Here is a 24,500-nt window from a genome sequence, read left to right on the forward strand (position 1 = left end):
AGACATACCAAACTATATTGCTGAGTTGATTGGAGAATCAGACTAACCACTAGCTAGATACTGAGTGTCTGAACCTATATTATCAAATAATATAGTGTGAAGAGTATGCGATCAGTATTTGAATGTACTGAGTATATGAGATATGCATGGTCAAACTTATAATTGAACATGCTAACCTGAAATGCTAAAGTAAAGTAAACTAAACTGATCCAATGACCATATAGTAAAAACATGCAACTGATAAGTAGTACATCAGAAATAAATAAAAATATGAGCATTAAATATCTGAAACACGGGACTATGGGAGACACTATTTAACCGACATATAAATATGTGAGCTAGACATGGAGTTCTGTGCTTGCCCCCAATTAAATAGGGCCCAATATATCTTGTCAGGGTATAAAGGTTGATCTAATCTGATGTGGTACCACTAAGATGATAATGTGTTCCTACAAGGGATACACAGAACTATGGTAGCACGTAATTCTGAGACTTAGGACTTGTTACTAATGGTCTCAGCAGATGCAGACCGTGAGCCTAAATCCACTTGGTGGTACGGAACTCCCAATGGAAACATGTTTATTAACTGATAATATATATAAAATGCAAAAACTAAATGATACTGATAAAACTTGATAATTTTATTAGCTCATGAATATTAATAATAACTGACAACAACTGGTAGACACTTTATCTGAAAGCATCTATAATTATGAGAAACCGATAAACTTAGATATGCACATATCTATATACAGAGGGTTCATGAAAATATCATTTAGAAGTACTGAATTATAGGTGAATACACATAATTAAAATATTCAGGAAAAAGAATGGGAAATATTATAGGATTCATATTGTTTCATAAAAACCCTATTCTTGTAGAAATCATGAACGGGAAACTAGGTTTACTTGGAACTCAATGGGTGGTAGGATACCTATTGGTGAAATTTTACACACCTGGAATGGAATCCCTATCTTGAATTATTGGATTGAGACTTGAAGATAAAGAACCTTAGTTCTTGCTTGAGAGGAGACTTGATGAAAAAAATCTAATTTTTGGTGTTGGGGCGTGAATGGGGTATTTTAGGTCTGCTAAATTCCCTTAATTTCACTTAGAATAGGCTAAAATGACATAGTATATAGATTAAAAAGTGGTAAAATACCAAAACAACCCTAAAAGAAAGCTGATATTGGTTTTACGAACCCATCTACATCCCATGGATTGATCTACGGACCATAGATCCCATTCGTGGAATCATGCTAAAATATTGAGTCTTTGAAGTTTGATCTACGAGACTAATTTATGATCCGTAGTTCCATCTATGATCCGAAAACATGGTCTATAAAAGTTAGATGAAATTTGATTTTCTGAAGTTTGCTTCACGAGCTCATCTACAATCCATAAAAGGATGTATGACTCGTGGTTTGGGTTTGTGCACTTAGCGGATTTTCTAAGTTTTTAACTTGGTTTACATACACCATCTATGGTCCATAGTCTATTCCATGAGCTGTAAACATCATTCGTAAAACTCAAGAAAATTTTCTATTTCTGAACATGATATATGAGCCTCATCTACGACCTTTGGCTCCATCTACAGTCCGTAGATGCTGCTCATAAATTACAAAAAATTTGCAAACTTAAATTTCTGAACTCACATGATCTGATTTGAGACTTTAGAACTTCTGGGGTGTTACAATAATATAAAGGATAGTATCAAAAATTAATGACAAGACTCTATAAATTTTCTAAAATGGACAATGAAAAATATATATTTCTAATATAGGAGCCAAATAAAATAAAACGAAGGGAGCAATTAGTAAACCTTTGCAAAATTTCCAGATGTAGATGGATCTACATTAAACGAGAAATTACCATTATCAAAATTTATTTTATAAATACAATTAATTCTTTATTAAAGTCTAAAAAAGTTCATATAACAATATAAATATTGTTGATCACAAAAAGAGACTGAGATGACTAAGCGGTGCGCCTCGATTTCCTCTAACTCCTTACTTAATGCCGTAATGGAGTCCATGTTACATACTTGTACCCCAATTCTCAAATTCACAAGTGTTTGTAGTTCTTCTTATTTACAAAATACTGAATTTTGTTCAAGTACAACCTAGTTCCTAGAGAAAATTCTAGGGTTAGTAAGGGATTTTACCCTTTTAATTCTTTGCAATTTTATTTTATAGAATTGAATGAAACTATCTAAGCCTATCTTAATTTAATTTAATTTTTATTTCTCTTGTTTGATTATGTGTCAAAGCTTTAGTTTTCCTTTTCAATGATGTTGAAGTGTGTAAATACTTAAAAATATAAATAAATTAAAAATTTGAGTCAATCATGTCGAATGTAGATTAAATTCTGCAATTTGATGTTCTCGTAAACTTTTGATGCTGAAGAATATTTGTTGGTAGAAAGTCTATAGAATCAATCATATCTTAGGTACTGCTTTTGATGTTCCAAAACTTTTTCCTAATATAATAAATTAAAAATTACGTACATTTTTATTATCAAACTAGAATTGCTCTTATCGTGAGCTAGAAGACAAAAAGATACATGAGGAGTTCCGCATTAACTTTAGGCTTCGATAGAAGTGGAAAATTTGATAAGTACATATTCAGGTCTCATAAGTCTTGTTGACATTCCGATGTCAACTCAAAGTTTTCCTTTTTTTTTGCAAGGAGGAGAACCAGTGGATTTTATTTGATTACATGGTAGTAGACCTTTTTAGGACTACTAGGCAGACGATCAATATCTATATTTCTTCGTATCCTTTATCATGTCTAGTATGTCTTCAAGTTATATCTTGTCTGGATTGACCTTTATGCCTCTATTATAGATGAGGAAACTGAAAAGCTTTTTCGATCTTATCGTATATGCATATTTTTTTCTGAGTTGAGTTCCATGCTATAATTTCTCAATATATCTGACAAATGACTCAAATTATCTTTTAAATACAAAGACTTGACCAAACATATCATCAATATAAATTTCATTGAGTTATGATAGCTTATATATGTCCAGCACAAGTCAACAGACCATGTTCCTTGACACAACAAGAATAATACAGACTGTAAAAGCCTTAAAGTAAAAAAAATAAAGCATTTATGTGTAAATCCCTTTTCTCAAGGGAGGAGGAAACCATGACATGTCTCATAGGATTTCAACTAAACTCCATTGTTATCAAAGGAACAAAGAATTAGATTACAAACCTGGTAATTTAGGAATTAAACTTTTAATCCCTCCCCCTTACTATAACAACTTTGTTACTCAAATCAAAGTAATAAATCTATTACCCACTAAAACAACTAACACTAGTCAATCTAGAATTCAAGAAGTCAACAAAGCTAGCTCTAGCTACTTAGAAAATTGAAGAATGGTCTAGTTCCTTTATAACTTAGGAATAGATCTATAGATGATAAGCACTTACATATAAACCTAATAATAGCTAAGAATGAAGATAACTCTATCAGGTCCCATGTTGTTCTTCGAGAGAATATTTTTTGAGAGAGTGACTTTTGCTGTGTAATTCTTCTAGAATGAAAAAGTTAGGTTGTGTCATTAGAGAAGAGACTTATATAAGTCAGACATAACACCCTTAGAGCAATATCATTGGCTGAGAGTCTACTGCTCTGCAAACAGATGCACAACAGTCACTACAGTAGTGGCAGTTGTTGTAGAGTACTTTTTATAATTGTTATTTTCATGTAACGAAATTCTCATCTCTCCTTAGATCAGGTCCCTCTTTAAATTTAAAGGTTAGTTAAATCATCAAAACTTCAGAGTCAGTTTAAGATAACATTTTCCCTTTTTTGATAATGACAAACTATACAAACTGTATTCAACATGTTTCCTCTATCAACTAGTCCCCCCTATCAACTAGTTTTCACATCAATAGAAATAGGTCCTCCTTATTCACAGTTTCATATAACCGACTAATCACATAGCCTCCCAAACCTTCGGCATTATATTCTCCTTTTTGACATTATTGAAAAAAAGAGTAGTAAACCAAGTGTAAAGTATGCAGTTTAAGCAAATTGATGGCCACTTGGGCAACACTGAGCATGAATACAAATGTGGAAAGTAAAAAGGGAAGCCACTAGACAAAAGGCAAATCATTCATTAACATTCAAAATATTACAGTAAAACTATAGAGTGAACCAGGAAAATGGCCACTAAAGAGTTTCAATTAAAGGTTAGGAAAGAATAGAGATAGGATGCAACGACCCAAGCCTAGGGCCTAGATATGACACGATGAATGAGGAACCCAGAGGTACCTCACCCAAGCCTCTTAGAATTCATTTAGACTTTCATTGGTAATGAAAATAAATATCAAGCAAAAGAAAAAGAAAGGGAAAGCGAGACTAAGGGAGAACATCATAAAATAAGAGTCATCATCAACCTTAGATCATCATACATTTATGTCCAAACATACCTCTACTAATAGACTCTGTGGGGGATAAGACCTGTCCCTATCTCACCCTCAAATAAACTAACAATGAAGTACCAAAATAAGTGTCTTAATGCCTCAACATAATATATGCTAGAAAGGGGAGGAGTATTGTCCTCGAAACAATAAGAACTCACCAAAAGCGGCCTTCAAACGATCCAAACTAACCATGTGGAGGAGAAGGAACACTGGTCCCTACATGGTGATATCATATAGGCAAAAGAGTATGCGTTAGTACTTTGAATGTACTAAGTATGTAAGATATGCATGAACAAGTAAAATAACATCATCAATAAGCCATACAATGCATGACCAATCATAATATGCATGAGTAAAGCGTAAACGCAATCTTTAAACATCAGAAATTCTTAGTCGATGCATATCATAAAACTTTGAAGTATAAGTTACTTCATATAATATAACTTGTGAGATAGGACCCTTAACCTTATAAGAGATCATAAACATATGAAAGGTATCAGTAGTCATAGTAAGAAATACCTTAAACATCGAGAGAATGACCTTGTAACTTAGTGAGAGCGATGGTTAACCGACATAAACCATGTGAGCCATAACATGGAGTTCTAATATTTACCCATACATCGGAGAAAAAGGGGAGACTACTTGCAAAGGTAGACTCTTATATGCCTAAGTGGATCTACTAAGCTACATGAGGGATCGAGCCTCAACTACGGGTGATCCTCTAAGATATCTAGCCTCTTCTACGGGTTATCCTTTATCATATAGTGGCACATAGTTATGGGACAATGGGATCTTTCTATGGGTCTCTTGCCTTTTATATGGGAGAGAATGCCTATCCCAAGGTCCACTCGATGTTAGGTAAACTCTCAATGAAATAGACAAACCATAAAACATAAACTCAATCATCATGTGGGAGGGGCCATATCTACTACCCGTCCAGTCTTCATAAGAACATAATTATATAATAGCTCCTTAACTTTATCTCATGTGATGTGAGTGTAGACCTTTCATTATCACATATCTTTATTCATAAACATCTTTAGTTCCTTAAATCACCCTATTATTAAGTTGCTTAAATATTATAGAATCATCATTCACAAAATTTATTTGCAAAGAGCATCTTTAAACTCATTTGTAGACATTGTCAAATATTCATTTGGAGTCAAACTTCATTTCAACTTTGTTTTATCATAAGAAACTAGGTGGGTTCATTTCATAAAGACCTTTAAATACATTTAGAGAATACTTGTATGCATGAGCGTGATATAAATGCATCAAATCAAACATCTTTGGAATAACCCACCATATGCACTTTAAAACTACCTTTCAAACCTTCATATAAGAACCTTGATAAAACATCCATTTCATGTAAATAAAAATCAACATAAGTCAATGTAGGTAAATAAAGTTCAAATATTTAAGAATCTACACATTTGGAATCATAGTATGAAAACTCAGAAAAACTCATCACTTGGAATTAAGATATATATATCAATATAAGTAAATAAACTTCAAATATACCATAATCTATGTATTTGGAACCATCATGTAAAAGACCATAGGATTTCATTAGTAAAAATTGAAATACTAAGTTGAGAAAATATTTGGGCTCCATAGATGAAAGAGCCCATTGATGAAAACCCACATACCTTGGAGTAAAGTTTGAAGGAATCTTGATGTTTGATCTTCAATAAGGAGCCTTGAATCTCTTGATTTTGAGAGGAGTTTTTTGTAGGAGGAGATTTGAGAGTATAAGAATGTTGTTAGGTTGAAAGATTTAGAAACTTGACATTTTAATGAGTTCTGTCGGCCAAATCGGCGAGTTGGAGGTCTTCTCACCGACTTATTATGTGAGTCACCAAATGGTACTTTAGCTCACCCAATCTAATAGGTTTTGAAGGATTTCAGTCACTATTTGGCAACCTAGATCGTGGTTCGTCGAACTATTCGATGAGTCGCCAAATTGGCTGGTGAGCTCGCCGAATTATCTTATCCGGATGTGCTTCGGTAAAATGACCATCACTTTCTACTATGAACTCCAAATGAGGTAAACTTGGTGGTGTTTTAAAGAGGACTCAAATGACCACCCAATTCGTTATAGCCTAGCAGATATGGTCATTTGAAGTTGACCCTTATACTGACTCATTCAAAAACTTAGCCGATAGAAATTCTTTGGACTTGGCTTGGTGTTAGAGATCCCTTATGAATCTAAACCATATCTAATACCCTTCAAATACTTAGTAATTGATCCTAACTCATATTTAAAATCAAAAGTTATCGGGTTCCAGCCTATACACCTATGAAGAATAATTTGGATTTTGGCATAGAAATTTTTGAGGTGTTACATAGGAGCTTAAGAAAAATAGGCTTAGAAGTAAGGGATTGAAGCAAAAGAAATAGACGAGCATCTGCTTCAGCATGAGTTTTGAGCAACCTTTCCTTGAGCTCAGTAACCTAAGTAGTGAGGCTCTCATTTTGTGCCTTTAGGGTAGATAGTTTAGCCTAACCAAGTTTGTCTGTTTGGGCCATCATCAACTGAGAATGCAAACGAGCAATTTCTGCATCCTGGCTACCCAAGAATCTTGTCATTTCTTCAAACTTATGCTTTAGTTGCTCTAGCTCCACCAACAACTCAAAGACTTTTCTCATGGTCCCTATCCATCTATCCATACATTCACACTTCACAAGTGTGTTCATAGAGATAGTTTGCTTCACAATTCCTCTGACCCCTACTTCAAGAGGAATCTCAAAATGTTTGAACATATTTTTCAACAAATAGCCATATCCCATGCCATGCTTGACATCTTTGACATTAATTGTCTTGTACATATTTTCCAGCATGATAACAAGGAGATAGATTACCTCAAATTTACTCAAAGACTCCAAGATAAATAAATCAATTGTATAGTCTACAATTTGTTTTTTCATATAGTGGTAGGAGCACCTTATTGAAAAACTCAAAATATAGCTGATATTCTCCTTTGAGAAATTTCTTAGGAATACCTGCACAACTAAGATTTGGAAGTTTGACACATTTCTGAATAAACTGCTTTGAAAAAGACTGCCCAACAACTATTTTGATTCCTTCCTCGGGCATCCTCAAAATATCTCCCAAAATTTCTTCGTTCAGATGAAAAATGATATTACCTACTTGGTAAGATTTCCATCTTTTGCAAATGCCATGTTGTTGTAAAAATATCTCACTTCTGAATCATGCAACATAGAAACATGCTCAACAAATAGGTGATTCCAATTGTATAAGTCAACATCATTAACTAGGCTCTTCATCAAGAGCCCTGTTTTTTTTGATTTCAAGGTTGAACACCCTTCCATTTAGAACTTTTTTAGTTCTCAAGATATTAACCATTTCTTCCTTGGTCAAATCCTTCTCAACATTCATCTTTTTATTTTCTAAACCAGGTCATTAGACTCAGAATATTGTTCAACAGATATTTCTGGAGAGGAATCTTAGCCTTTTTCTTCCACTTGATGGGTTATTCCTTTCCTTTATTCTTTGATTCAACCATTTTATGTGCTTGAGCCTTCCTTATCCTTGGTTTCTGGGTAGGATTATCTTTTGGTAGTGCATTTTTCCTTCTCTTCTCAACAACAGACGTAATATCACAAGATTTTGTTACACTACTAATTTTTTCCTTAGAGACTTCAACCATATCATCATCAGGGATCTGGTTCTCATCAATCAAAGATTTCACCCTTTTTCTCCTGTTCTCATTAGTTCAAGATTTGTTAGAAGTTATAACTTTGCTCATAAACTTTCTTTGAGAATGTAGGATAGAGATTTGTTTTCACAACCTTCTCTTCAGTAATCCTTTCTTTGCCTTTGCTTAAAATTGGTACCACCCTCCCCTTTATACCTCAGGACAAAGGAAGATTCTCCTCATCCTCTTTGTTGTTAATAGGAACATAAGGTATACTAGTACTAGGGGTCTGGTCAAACTTTTATGTTGATTCCACAACAGGGGTCTCCGGAGATTTAGCCCCCTCCACTGAGAATAAAGGTCTTATAACTTCCCTCATTTTAGTGAGGCTTTTTACGACCAATTCCTCACTAGCAGCAAGAATATTTGGTTCAGTATGTCTACCCTCTGTTAGATCCCTATTGAAATTTTGTTCTAACAAAGCAGAAATAACAGGATTAGGTTAGGAGGAATCAATTCAAGAACCTCTCTCACAAGATAAGCCTCCAAGTGTATAGACCCAATCAGGAGAAGACTCATGGATACATTTAAGGTTAGGTGGGAGAGCATGTAGGGGTAGCAACTTTTGAAGAAGGTTCCTAACTAGGTGTAATGATAACCTCATTTTTATGGGTTTTAATCTCTTTAACCAAAGGAATGGTTGAGATGTGAGTTGAAGAAGAAGGATTTCCTGAAGGAGAGGCAAAATAAGAGGGGTCGATTTTGTTTAAGATCTCTAACGTTTTGTTGGTTGGGGAAATAGGTTGAGAAATTTTTCTTTGTTTTGAGAGAAAAAGATAAGGGTTTTTAAATTTCTGAAATTTTGAAATCAAGTTTGAATTTTGAGAGATTGGTAAGAGAAATAGAGTATAAAAGAAAGTGAAGAGGTGTGTGATCCCCCTTGAAAGAATGCGTTGCTTGGTTTTCAAATGATGGGAAAATGTCAGAAATTGGATGACTGACATATAACAATCACAATGGTTCTAACAATTAGTTTAAATGCAGTGTTAAGAATGTTAAGCTTTGAGATAAGACTAGGTCCCGCTCTACCTTTTTCAATGTGATTGGCCTAGATCTATCCTGACCTTCCTTTTTTTCCAGCATATCCACTATCTGTGTCTACCTACAAAAGGCATGAAATTGAATTTACCAAAACATATAATACTTGAAAAAAGGATACATGCTCCCTAAGCATAGTCAATGAGGAGGTAGAATACTTCAGGTAGAATCCAATCAGTCAAGTTTCAACATTCCCAACTTTAATTTGTTTTTCTCAAACTGGTCCCTGCACAGATCCTTGGTGAAAATATCATTATTTTGATCTTTAGTCTTGAAAAATTACATGCAAATATTCCCCTTCTCAACATTATTTCTCAAAAAATGATGTCTCACATCAATATGCTTATTTTTTTTATACTGAACTAGATTCTTAGACATGTTGAGAGCACTCGTATTATCTTACAAGAGAGTAGGATAGTGTGAGTAACTACTTAAAAATCTTTAAGTTACTATTTAATCCACAGAAGTTGTGCATAACAAGATGCATCTACTCTATATTTTGCTTCGGCTGTTGAAAGAGCAACTGAATTTTGCTTTTTAGTCCCCCAGGAAATAAGTGAAGAACCCAGAAAATGAGCTATTCTTGAGGTGCCCTTTCTATCAGCCTAATATCCTGCATAATCTGCATCAGCACACCCCCACCAAATCAAAACACTCTTCTAATGGATAGAATATGAACATGTCCCGTGATTTCTTCAGATATCTTAGGATCTTTTTGACAGGTTTTAGATGGGATTCCTTAGGACAAGCCTGGAATCTTGCACACATTTCAACACTGGAAATAATTCTAGGTTTGTTGGTAGTTAAATATAGTATGAGCCAATAATTCCTTATACATACTCTCATTCATTTGAGGACCAGGTCCGTCAACATCCAGTTTTGAGTAGGTTTCCATAAAAGTATAAATTGGCTTGGCATCCATCATGTGAAATATTTTTAGCAACTCCTTGATATACCTTTCTTGGCATATGGAGGTACCAAGAAGAAACTCACTATCCTATCATACTTATTTCAAGTTCACTTCCCATGAGTGCAGCAAACTCCTCACACCATGATTCAGATGTTGCTCAAAAATAATTTCATCAACATATACTTGAATGATCAGAAAATTCTTTCCTCTTGACTTTAAGAATAGAGTGTTGTGAATATTTCCTCTTTTAAACCCATTGACCAAAAGAAATTTGCAATACCTTTCATACTATGCTCCAAGAGCCTATTTCAGTCCATAGACAGCTTTGTCCAACTTTAGCACATAATTTCATTGATCAATATATTCAAAGCCTGGTGGTTGCTTCACATACACTTCCTTCTTTAGATAAACATTTAGAAATACACTCTTCACATCCATATGATACATTCTGAAACCCATAAAGGCTGCAAAGTAATAAGTATCCTGATGGCTTCCATCCTTGCTAAATGAGCAAAGGTCTCATCATAGTCAATACCTTTCTCTTATTTATACCCTTGTACCACATGGATTGATTTTTCATTATGAGTGCACCATGTTCATCAAGTTTGTTTCTAAAGACTCACCTGGTCCTTATGATAGTTCTATTAGACGGCCTGGGGACCAGGAGCCATAACTTGCTTTGTTCAAATTGATGCAGTTCTTCCTACATGAAGTTTACCCAATTAGCATCCTTCAAGGCTGTCTTGTTATTTTTAGGCTCAATGTTTGATATGAGTGATCAGAATGTAACTAAATTCTATGTTTTAGATCTAGTGTGCATTCTAAAATCCAAAGGGAAGATGAGATTATCCAATGAATTGGATCAATTGTGTTTCCATCCTGAATGTCTAGTCAACTGTTGAGGATGATATGCTTCTACATCTTCATTTTTAGACACTGCATTCTTATTCTGAACAACATCATAATGTTCAACACTATCTAGTAGACCAATTCCCACATTAGGTTCATCATCTTCATAAGCTTCTTCAGGTTCATCAGCTTCCTGAGGAGGGTGCTATTTAGTAGATTCATCATCAGACTATCCCTTTTAATCTGAAGTTGTTCTTCAATCTCAGAATCCTCTTTATTCTTTAAATTCTCAATTTTCCAGCCTTTTCAAAAATCACATAGACACTTTCTTCAATGCACACTGTCCTCTTGTTATACTCACAATAATCCTCGCTAGAAGAAGAATATCCCATAAATACTCCTTCATCACTCTTGGGATAAAATTTCCAGTATCATCCTTCCTATTTTTCAAAACAAAACATTTGCATCCAAAGGCACTTAGAAACTCAATTTTGGCTTTCTATTATTAAGCCGATCATAAGGAGTTTTGTTGAGGATAGACTTGATTAGACACATATTAATCATATAAATTATAGTATTTACAGATTTTACCTAGAAGTTCTTTTGAAAATTAGAATCAATTAACATTGTTCTGCAATATCAACTAGGGTTCTATTTTTCTTTCAACTACACCATCTGTTGAGGTGTTCTGGGTGCTGAAAAGTTATGACAGATACCATGTTTAGATCAAAAGCTTTCAACCTTTGCATTTTTAAACTTAATGCCATGATTTGACGTGATCCCTGCAATCTTGTGGTTCAGCTTCATCTGGATCATCTTGGAAAATATCATCAACACATCATGGGTTTCATCTTTGGACTTTAGAAATATAGTCCTGGTGTACCTTGAGAAGTTGTACATGATCTAAAATATGTACTTTTTTCCTCCTCTTCTCTAGATCTTTACTGGAGCACATAGATCCATATGGAGTAGCTCAAGAGGTCTGGTGGTGCTCACTTTCTTCTTTTACTTATCTCAGGCCTACATGTGCCAACTCCAACTAGGAAACTACTATCGCTTGGGCCTAAGCTCCTAAATCGGAGTTGCCTAAAACCTCCATTGTTGTCTTTCTTGCTTTCGAATAAGAAAGGGTTTTGCTTTTTTGAGAATCATTCCTAGTAATAAGGATTGAATTACATATGGTTCTGGTTCTTTCCTATTCCTCTCCTTTAATCAAAGAAGAATCCATGCCTAGGGCTAGTTCAAGCGCATAGTCGCTACTTGGATCAATCAGCCTATTCTAGTTCTCCGTGTGTCATTCGATTTTAGAGAATTCATTGGATCAACCGCCTCTGATCCCAGAGCTCTACCCTCTGCTTATCGATGAAGACACCCATCGAGAATGATGATTTGGTTTTCTTTCCTTTAACACAAACATCACAAACTTTGTCATCTAAAACTTTATCTTTGGCAGTCCATTAACGGGGTCCTTTGACACAAGTTTGTTCAGAGAGAAGCACTTACATGGCCAAGTCTCACATGCCATAAATCAGCATTCAAACTTTGAGCACTAAGGAAAGTGAGATCATCTCCTTGAGCAGTATCCATGTTAGCAACATACATGTTTTACACCTTCTTTAGAACTCAGGTTGGTGACAATGCACTTTTTAGATAAAAACCTGACTTCATTTCCTTTTTCACAGACTTGTGAGACATTGAGCGGGCTATATTTTAATCCATTCACATAATACATATTTTCAATTAAATGTTTGAGAGATTTTGCAATTCTTCCTACACCAAGAATATATCCCTTTTTACCATTTCCAAAAAACACCTTCTCCTTCAAGTGCCTTGAGTGAGAAAAAGTTTTTAATTTTCCCTGTGATATGCTTTTAGCATCCACTGTCTATGAACCAACATTGTTTTCTACATGTTCTTCTCACCTACATAAAAAATTACTTGTTAGATTTAGGAACACATTTAAGTTTGAGTCCCCAATATGCAGACAAGGGTATAATGAGAGCATTTTTGTCTAGAAAGGCAAGTTTGTTTTCCCAAATTAAGACTAGGACCCGGGTTAAGACTAGGTCCCTTACTCTTCCTATTCTTATATGTGGAATGATATGAAAAACATTCCTCAGTTCTTTTTCAAGTAGCACAGTCTTTCTTAAGATGGCCATTATGACTACAGTGAACACATAATAAATTATCAGAAATAGAGACATATTTGTTGTGAGGATTGTAATGAGAATCTTTTCTCACGCATCCAAACCCCTTCTACCACTATGTCCCTAAATAGTGAGATTAGCTAGCCTTTTTGAAGAGATAGTCCATTTAAGAGATTTATTCAGCTCTTCTTTAACACAGACTCGGTCCCTTTCAAACTGAACATTTCTCTGTAAATCCATTGCCAACTTCACTTCAGCAGTTTTAAAACTATTTTCAAGTTTGAGTTGTAGACTGCTAGCCTCGCCTTTTTCCTTTGCACTGCCCTTATGCTCCCTCTTTAAATTCTTCTTGAGTTCTAGATTTTTAGCTTCTAGAACTACGTTTTGTTCCTCCATTTTAGAAATTTGAGCAACTAAAGCAATTTTTTTCATCTTGAAAAATATATAGGTTCTTATTCAAAAGTCATTTTCAGTGGTCAATTCACTGATTAAGTCAATCAACACAACAACTAGACCTGTTAATTGTTTATGGAGTAAACATTCGAATTTGTTTAAAATCAGAAAGAGTAACCTCTTCATCGCATTATCATCTTTAGACCTGGCCATGAAGGTAAACATAGATTCAAAGACATCTTCATCATCTTTTACAAATAAGCATAGAATCATCTTCTGGATTTCAGATTCCTTTGAATCACTTGAAGAGTTTCTCCAGACAGCAAGATCCTTTATCACTGCACAATCAACAACAAATTTTCTTCTTGACTTATCTGGAATGTGGTCCCTTCGCTTTTCTTTTTCACCTCCAGATTTGGTATATTCTTTGTACTCTAACTTGTGCATAGGTCAATCTCCGATGAAATACCCTGGTTTGCCACACTTGTGATATAAGTCAATAGCATTCACGGACTTTCTTGAGTTTCTCTTTTACATAAATCTACCATGTTTTCTCACAAACTTTAGAAATCTGCGAGTTAAGTAGGCTGTCTCATTATCTTCTTCAGAGATATCACTTTGAGATACTTTAAGAGCCAGATATTTGTCCTTCTTTGCTTCCTTCTTGGAATGATCCTATGGCTTTTTTAGCTCATGTGTTTGAAGATTCCCAATCAGCTCATCCATTGTAAGGGTTTGTAGGTTCCTTGCTTCAGTAATGAAATCTACTTTACTCTCCTAAGACTTGGGAAGTATTTCCTAACCTTCTTGGTTGGATGAACGGGTTCTCCCAAGTAACAAAGCTCATTTGTGATGGAGATAAACCTAATATGCAGTTTTTGAATGGTTTCACCCTCCTTCGTAGAGAAGTTTTCATACTAAGTGGTAAACATGTCCACTATAGACTCTTTAACTTGAGTAGTTCCTTCATGAGCAGTTCCTACACAATCCCAAGTCCTTTTGGCATTCTCACAAGCTGAGATTCTATTGTACTTATTGTGTACAAACGCATAGGTAAGTGTACGTGGTCGTGCAAGTAATAAAGTGGTTCTTCTAATGAGCTAGATGTCAAACCCATAGTGACTCATCGATTAACTATTTTAAAGATGAAACTAAAACAAGTAAATTAAAGATGAAACTAAAACAAGTAAATTAAAGATGAAATTATAAATTAAAATAAAATAACTAGTGAACAATTAACTAAGAAAATAGTGAATTTTTACACACTCAATGAATAAATCAATCTAGGATTATGGTTTAATTAATAATCATGTTCAATGTCAATTTTATTAACTTATTTGATTATCTAGTTATTGATTTACGGGTTAATATTATGGTCATGATATCTCAACCTCTAACCGTCTATGATAATTGAAAGCCTAACTACATTGTTGAGAGGGTATAGATTTAACCAAATATGGAGCATTCGGATATCTTTACGCATTTGAACCAAGCATGATAAATTAGGTATATCTCTATCCTAGATATAAATTACTCTAGGTTTTTGACAAAGAAGGATCATGCTTCTTATATTCCACGTTCTATCCCTCTATTCCTGTCCCGAGTTCAAAAGTAGACAATATATTTATTTCAATGGAGGACAAGAATCAAAATAATAAGTACAAGAATATAAGAACAACTAATGTCATGACCTAAGCTAGACCCTAGGTGAGACATGGCGATTGGAATCCCAGAGGACCCCAACCAAGCATCTTAGCATATCAAACATGAGCATACATAAGGTAAGTAAAGCAAATAACCAATAACATAAGTGTGGAATTAAAGTCACAAAATGAAAGTTTCGATAAAGGAGAATAAATCTCAAACTCGAACGAAAGACAACATAGACTCATCTAACATGCCTTTACTAATTAGATGGAGGTATAAGACAAGCTCTTAGATCATCCATGAACAAGCTCCTAGATTACCCATGACAACATAAGCAAAGTAATAAAAATGATAAAGATGCAATTCTTGTCCTCGAAACATAAGGACTCACCACCAAAACAAATATAATAAGCTCTAGCCACGAACGGGAGGATGGGTGTGATCGTCGGACCCTACATTATGATACAATGTAGGAATGAATATGCATTAGTATAATGAATTCACTAAGTATGTGAAAAGTATGCATGAATAATAAATAAAAGACATAATCAATATGAATCATGAGATGCATGAACAATATTTTAAATTATGAGTAAAACCATGAAAACCTTAAAACAGCATAATCATTGGTCAATGCATCAAAATATCATCATGAGAACCTTATACCTTTTCTTTACCTTGATATGGGATAGGACCTTTAACTGGCATATAAGATCATGCGAGCAATAACATGAAATCTGATGATACCCACATCTAGAAGGGGGAGGCTTCCTTGTCAAGATAGACTCTATGATGGTACTTTCTCTAAATCTGTGTTATATGTGGATCTACTAGCTACGCCATATTAAAACCATAAACCTACACGGTCAACATAGTTAAGGACTAGAGGTTGCTACTAAATATGAATCCTCATCATAAAAAATCATACGAATAGCTCATTAACATGATTGATTCAAAAGAATCCAAGAGTTGGTGAGAATTGTCCTTATCACCTCTTTAACATGATTGTGTGAGAACTACCTTATCACACCATAACTTCTTTCTTAAAGCTTCAGTGGAACATCATTCATAATCTCTCATGAATCATTCATAACCTTTGATAAGCATTCATAAAAAAATTCATTGAAATCTCTTGAAATTCATGATCATGATTCATTGAAAACATACTTGAAACTAGCATATAGCATGGGTCATTGAAATTCATCTTGAAATTATGCAATGTGTTGTGAATTATACATAACTTGATTAATAATAATAAGATATATCATGAATAAGAAGACCCAATGAAAAATCATGGAATTAGGGCTTTTAGAAGAAGAATTATGTCACAACCCAAGCCTAAAGCCTATACGTGACACGACGAATGAGTAATACGGAAGTACCTTAAACAAGCCTCTTAGGATTCTTTTAGCCTTTCATAGGTAATGATGATAAAGAAACAAGAGGAAATCATAATAGTAAATCTTCAACTTACATATGTCCAACAATACCTCTAACTTTAAGATTTAACAGGGCAAAGACAATTTCCTAGCTCACCCTCAATCATAATAAAAAAATGTCATAGTAAGTGTCTAAAGATATCAATATATCATAAGTTAGACTGATAAAAAAGTATTGTTCTCAAAACATGGGAACTCACCAAAATTAGCCTTAATCAAAATATCAACTAGCCACGTGGAGGAGAACGAGGAGGAGCACCGATCCCTACATGGTGATATCATGTAGAAAAAAGATTATGCGTTATGACTTTGAATGTACTAAGTATGTAGGCATGCAATACAATGTAAAATGTTTAGGACATTTATAAGGTAAAGTACATAAATGAGTTCATACATGAGTAATTAAGTAGATATCATTGAAATCATACATATGTGGATATATACATGCCTAACTAATCATGTAAATAACATTTGAAACGTTTATTTGTGAGAATTTGACTATAACTGACATTAAGACCACGTGAACTACTACATGGAATCCAATATAACCCCCTACGTTGGCCGGGGATTCTAGTTACCTAGGGTAGAACTCTACATTTTAACTTTAACTTTAATGGCTTTGGTGTATCCGTTAGCCTAATCCTACAAGAGATCCTATTTTGGCACATAGTTAATGAGACAAGGGGTTGCTACTAGGATTTCCTTGCCAAATCCCACCTCAATGACCCATTCGGTGCTAAGTCAATCCCACAGAATAGTTTAATACTTCAAAATAGTCATAACATATAGCTTGAGAATTCAAAATATCATATTCGGTAGAATATCTCATTAAAACCTTTGATAATTCAAATATGCAAGAATTATCCTTATTGCATAAAGAATTCATTATTCATACCATTTCATCATTCTTTTATTTCATAAGACTCCCTTTTGATCATAGACATTGCTTTCATAAACATTCATTGGGAGTCAAAGCTTTCAAATCAAACTTCATTGACAACATAGTAAAACTAGGTGGATTCAAATCACTTCAACTTTCAAACATGAATGTAAATGAAATTATGCATAATTACTTTGAAATTCATCAATTAAAAATTATGCTTTAAACAAACTACCATAAATTTCAAGAACCTTAGAAGAGCTAAATAGAGAAAATACTTGGAAACCAGCAATTCATACATATGAAATTATTTTGCATCAAAATAGACCAATAGTCATTAGTTTAACCATGATTCATGCTCTGAAGTAGAAATAAGAATTATCCATAAGCAAATCTTATTTGAAATCAAGAGATTCAGTTGAAAGAATTTTTGACTCCATGGGTGGAAGAACCCGTGGATAAACACCCACATACCGTATAGTAAAATTTTAAAAAAATAAATATAATTTATCATATAATCAAAATACTTTAGGCATGAGAGTGGAATGAATACTCTCATTAAAGCCTTACATACATAGAATCCGAAGTTTTACTCAGAATCGAAGGACTTAATGAACACTCTTAAATCCTAGCCTTTTCTCCTCGCCAGAGAATTTTGTGTACTCTCCGAAGTATATAAATCACCAAAATAGTTTTTCAACACTACTAAGAACTAAAACTATATTTTCAGAATGAGTAAAGAAGTGTCTAGAGAGAAGAGTTGCTTGAGAAAGCTTGATGAACAAAATGATGAAATAAGGTGAGTATTTATAGGTGTGAAGAAGGACTTAAAAATAATTAAAATAATTATAAAGAAAAATCTAAAAATTTAATGGAGGACTGTGATATCATGGGTGATGTCAAATGGATCTAGATCTTCCATAGTTGGTGAGATCGATCTTTTTTTTACCGAATATCCTTTTTCGGAGCTACGTTTGAACAAGATACCTTCCTAATTAGGATTTGGTTTCTTAATATGAATTGTACCTATAGAAGGTAAATTTTCTTCCATTCAAGAATCAACTGAACGGGATAATCCTAGAGTGAGATATGACTTTTCTTCTACAAACACTCTATTTTATCACAACACCAGGTCTTAAAAAGATTAATTTATTTGACCTACTTAGCTTCCGAATATTAAGTTATGATCTCACAAAAGTTGTAAGTTATGTTGTTAGGATTATTAAAAAATTTGAATTACCTAATTTAGGCTAATATATTAAAAGTTATGCCCAAAATACAGAAGCAGTATTATTTTCGTCGAGAATTGGAACACCATATACAATGTTTTTACGGAGTGTTACATTATCTCCCCTTTGAAACATTCATCCTCGAATGAGGTTAGAGTTAGATTGAGTAGACTAGAGTGTAAACCAAACTCATTATTACTACAATAGTGCAATTTAAACCATTGTTCGAAACATATTTCATAATTTTGCATGCATATGACAAAAAAAGTTAAAATGCAAGGATTTCAAGTTATTGAGCAAGGACAAATTAATACCTTAGGTTTGAGTAGAGGGAAAAAGATGAGGGTATCTCTTAATCATATCTGATTTCTCTTTCCATGTATCACTTTCTGCATGTTGATTCCTCCAAAGGACTTTAACAGATGCTACTTCTTTGTTCCTCAATCTCTTAACTTGTCAGTCCAAAATTTCAACAAAATTTCTTTATAGGTCAAGTTTTATCCAAAATTCACTACTCCCAAAGGAACAATGGAACTAGGATCCCCATACATTTTCTCAACATAGACACATGGAACATCGGGTGAACTATGGCTATTTCCAATGCCAACTCCAACTCATACACAACTTTGCCAACACGTCTCACGATTCTATAAGGCTCTACATACCTAGGGCTCAATTTCTCTTTCTTACCAAACTGAACCACCCCCTTCATGGGTGAAACCTTTAGATACACCCAATCATCCACATTAAACTCAAGATCCCTTCTTCTAGTGTTGGAATAGGACTTTTGACAACTTTGAGCCATCTTCAACCTTTCTCTAATGATCTTCACCTTCTCTAAAGCATCAAGTACCAAATCGAGGCCCAACAAGGTCATCTTACCCACTTCGAACCAACCAACTGGGGATCTAAATCGTCTCCCATACAAATCCTCAAACGGCGCCATCTCAATACTTGAGTGGTAAGTATTATTATAGGCAAACTCGATGAGTAGTAGATTATCATCCCAATTTCATTTAAACTCCAACACACAAGACCTTAACATATCTTTTAGTGTTTAAATCGTCCTTTCAACTTGCCCATCAGTTTGAGGATGGAATGTAGTTCTCAACTTTACCTTAGTACCGAGGTCCTTTTGAAATGTTCTCCAAAAATAAGAAGTTAATTGGGTACCATGATCCAAAATAATGGAAAACAGCATACCATGCAACCTCACCAACTCCTGAACATAAAACTTGGCATAGTCTTCGGTACTATGGGAAGTCTTAACCCGTAGAAAGTGAGCCGACTTAGTCATTCTATCAATAATTACCTAAATCGGATCATGACGCTTCCGGGTATGAGGCAAACCTAATACAAAATCTATATTCACATCTTCCCACTTTCAAGTAGGGATTTTAATGTCTTGGGCTAACCCAGCCTTTGATGTTCGGCCTTCACTTTTTGACAATTCGAACATTCGGACACAAACCGTGTTATGTCCTTCTTTATGCCACCCCACCAATAGAACTCTTTTAAGTCTCGGTATATTTTTTGTTGAACTGAGATAAATAGAGTATGTAAAATTATGAGCCTTCATCAAGATCAAACTTCTTAGACCATCCACATCTGGAATACATAGTCGACCTTGGTAGTATAGTACCCCATCTCTCCCTTGGGAAAAGACCTCTACCTTCTTTTCCTTCACCAATTTTTTTAACTCAATAAACATTGGGTCAAGATCTTACTTTTACTTAACATCCACCACCAAAGAGGATTTAGACCCTTTATGAACAACCATACCACCATCATCAGTATCACACAACTTCACTCCTAATGTAGCTAACTGATGAACATCTTTCGCCTACTCCCTCTTCCCTTCATCAACATGGGCCACACTTCCCATAGACACTCTACTAAGTGGATCGGCAACCACATTGACTTTATCCGAATGATAGTGTACACTCATGTCATAGTCCTTGAAGAGTTCTAGCCACCTCATTTTCCTTAGATTAAGGTCCTTTTGGGTGAATACATATTGAAGACTTTTATGATTGATATACACATCCATATGCACCTAATAGAGGTAATGCCACCAAATCTTCAAAGCAAAAACATCAGACGCTAATTCAAGGTCATGAGTAGGGTAGTTACGCTCATGCACCTTCAATTGCCTAGAAGCATAGGCTATGGCCTTGATGTTTTTCATTAAGACATAAACCAAACCAATCTTTGAAGCATCACAATAAACCACACACCTTTCTAATCCTTCCAGTAGAGCCAAAATAGGAGCGGAGATAAGTCGATCTTACAAGGTCTGGAAACTCTTATTACACTCATCCGTCCATATGAATTTGGCTTTCTTTTGGGTCAATTTTGTCATAGGAGATGAGATGGAATAAAACCCTTTGATGAACCTTCTATAGTACCTGGCTAGACCCAAGAAGCTCCTAATGTCTAAAGGAGACAACGGTCTCGGCAAATTCTTTACTGCCTCCATTTTCTTAGGATCAACCTTGATCCCAACTCCAGAAACTATATGACCAAGAAATGCCACCTCCTTCAACCAAAATTCACACTTACTAAATTTTACAAACAATTGCCTATCCCTCAATGTTTGAAGTACAACTCTCAAGTGATTTTTATATTCTTCCTCACCCCAAGAGTAAATCAAATTATCGTCAATGAAGACTACCATAAAAGTATCAAGGTAAGGTTTAAACACCCTATTTATCAAGTCCATAAACACCGCTGGAACATTCGTTAACCCAAAACTCATTACTACAAACTCAAAGTGACCAACTTGTTCGGAAAGCCATTTTGAGAATGTCACACCCCCTCACCCTTAGTTGGTAATAGCCGGACCGAAGGTCAATCTTGGAGAAGTAACTTTCCCCTTTCAATTGATCAAACAAGTCATCTATTCTAGGTATTGGGTACTTATTCTTAATGGTCATCTTATGAATTACCGGTAGTCGATACACATTCGTAGCGACCCATACTTATTTATCATAAATAACATGGGAGCACCCTATGGAGAAATACTTGGCCTTAAAAAACCCATCTTCTAACAAGTCCTTTAATTATTCCTTCAACTCTTTTAATTTTGCCGGCGCCATCTGGTAAGAAGGAATAGAGATAGATTAGGTATCGAGGATGAGATCGATAGCAAAATCAACTTCCCTTTTGGGAGGCACACCAGGAAGGACACCGGGAAAGATATCAGGGAACTCATTAACTATGAGAACTGAATCAAGAGGAGGAATTTTGGAGTCGACATCCCTAACCCTCACAATGTGGTAAATACAACCCTTACAATTAATTTTAGGGACTTAAGACAAGAAATGAACTTATCCTTCATTACCGAATCACGACCCTCTTATACAATCTATGAAAGCATAAGATACATATAACCAATCATTCCTGAGAATGGCATTGAAATCTACCCTATCAAGCTAAATGAGATCACAAGAAACAACTTTATGCAAGATAGACATGGGACAACTCCTATAGACCTTTCTAGTAACAACCGACTCACCAATGAGGGTAGGCACCAAATAAGGCTCTAATAATATTTCGGGTGACACATCAAACCTATTAGCAAGGAATGGAGTAACAAAGGATAAATTTACACCCGGATATAATAATACATACACATCAAAAGAAAAGACCTTTAATATACCGATAATGACATTGGATGCGTCCTCAACCTCTTGTCTCCCATGTAAGGCATAAAAGCGATTGGTGCATTGACCACCTCTTTGGGCTTGTTGAACATGAGCAATTTGTTCTTGAGGCCTACCCCCTTCACCTCAACAATCCCTAGCATGGTGGCCCGACCGTCTACACTTGAAGCATGTATTGGAGCTGGCTAAGCATTTCTCTTTGTGAGTCCTTCCACACTTCTTGCAACCAAAGAAAGTTTGAGCACCAATATTTTCTTTCAGAACCATTGGGTTAGCACCCTTGTCCTTGTTAAACCTTGGAGGAGGAGTATTGGTGGAACCTTGTCCCACAAATCGTTGCCCATTTTGGACTTTTCCATTGTTACCATAATCGGACCTTTGAGGGTTAAACCCTCCACCATCCACTCTAGCCTTTTTGAACCCCCTTGATCTCTCATTCAGCTTCTCTTATTCAATTTGTTCCATATAAGTTATTAATCGAGAGATGTCTATCTCTTTGCCCAACATGGACATTTTGCACTCCTTGTACACTAAGCTTGAGACACCAAAAATAAACTTGTTCATCCTAGCTCTTGGGTCAGAGACCATGAAGGGAGCATACTTTGATAACTTAGTAAATTTGAAGGCATACTCCCTCATTCTCGTACTCACTTGATGGAGGTTGATAAACTCTTGGATTTTAGCCTTCTTTAGATCTAATGGGAAGAAAGGTCTAGAAAGGCACCTTTGATCTCTTTCTATCCTATCAGCCTCATTTTTTCATCCTTCTCAACAACCCATTATTCGTACCACACTCGAGCCACACCTTTGAGTTGATATGCCACTATCTCATCCTCTCATTTGGTGGCACACCCATGATAGCCACAATATGGTACACCTCATCAATGAACTCCATAGGGTCCTCATCTAGTTTAGAATCATCAAACTTGGGTGGATTCATCCTTTGGAAAAATCGAATCCTAGAGGCCGAATTTTGCATTTGGGGAGGAGGAACACCTTGATGCCCTTGGTTGGCTATGACTTGAGCCAAAAATGTAATGAGATTACAAAAATCGATATGGATTACCTCTTTCTCATGATGTGGGGCATTGGAAACCAGAGGAGCTTGGTCCTCATTGTCAACCGTTGCTCTTGGAGGTTCTCTTCCATGAATCATTATCTAGAGAACACAAAGTAGGTCATTAGTTAGAGGAAAGCTTAGGACACTCTAAGGACGATATAAATTTAAAAGAAGTGAAAACTTTCCTAAACACCCTATAGTCTCCTATTCATAGTTATGTCACATTTCACAAACACAAAAAAGACCCTATTTGATACATCATATTGGACTTCGAGGACCATTCAAAACCTCAAGCACTAATACCAAGTTTGTCATGACTCAACCTTAGGTCCAAGACGTGACACAGCGAATGAGGAACCCGAAAGTACCTTAAACAAGCCTCTTAGCATTCTTTTAGCCTTTCATAGGTAATAACAATAAATAAACAAGAGGAAACCATAATAGTAAATCTTCAACTTATATATGTCGAACAATACCTCTAACCCTTAGATTTAACGGAGCTAATATAAGTCACTAACTCACCCTCAATCATGATAGAAAGAAATGTCATAGTAAGTGTATAAAGGTCTCAACATATCATAAGCTAGAAAGATAAAGGAGTATTATTCCCGAAATATGGGAACTCACCAAAAGTAGCCTTCAACGAAATCTCAAATAGCCACGTAGAGGAGAACGAGGAGGAGCACCAATCCCTACATAGTGATATCATGTAGGCAAAAGAGTATGCATTAATACTTTGAATGTACTAAGTATGTAGGAATACAATACAATATAAAATATTTAGGACATTTATAAGGTAAAGTACATAAATGAGTGCATGCATAAGTATTCAAGTAGATATTATTTAAATCATACATATGTGGATATATACATGCATGAGTGATCAGGTAAATAAAATTTAAAATGTTTATTTTTTGGGAATTTGACTATAACCGACATTAAGACCACGTGAGCTATTACATGAAATCCAACATGACCTCTTACGTTGGCCGGAGAGTCTACTTGCCTAGGGTAGAACTCTTTCAACTTTACATTTTAACTTGAACTTTAAGGGCTTTCGTGGATCCATTTGCCTAAGACTACAAGGG

This window comes from Solanum dulcamara, chromosome 2 (genome assembly GCF_947179165.1).
Source record: "Solanum dulcamara chromosome 2, daSolDulc1.2, whole genome shotgun sequence".
Classification (NCBI taxonomy): domain Eukaryota; kingdom Viridiplantae; phylum Streptophyta; class Magnoliopsida; order Solanales; family Solanaceae; genus Solanum; species Solanum dulcamara.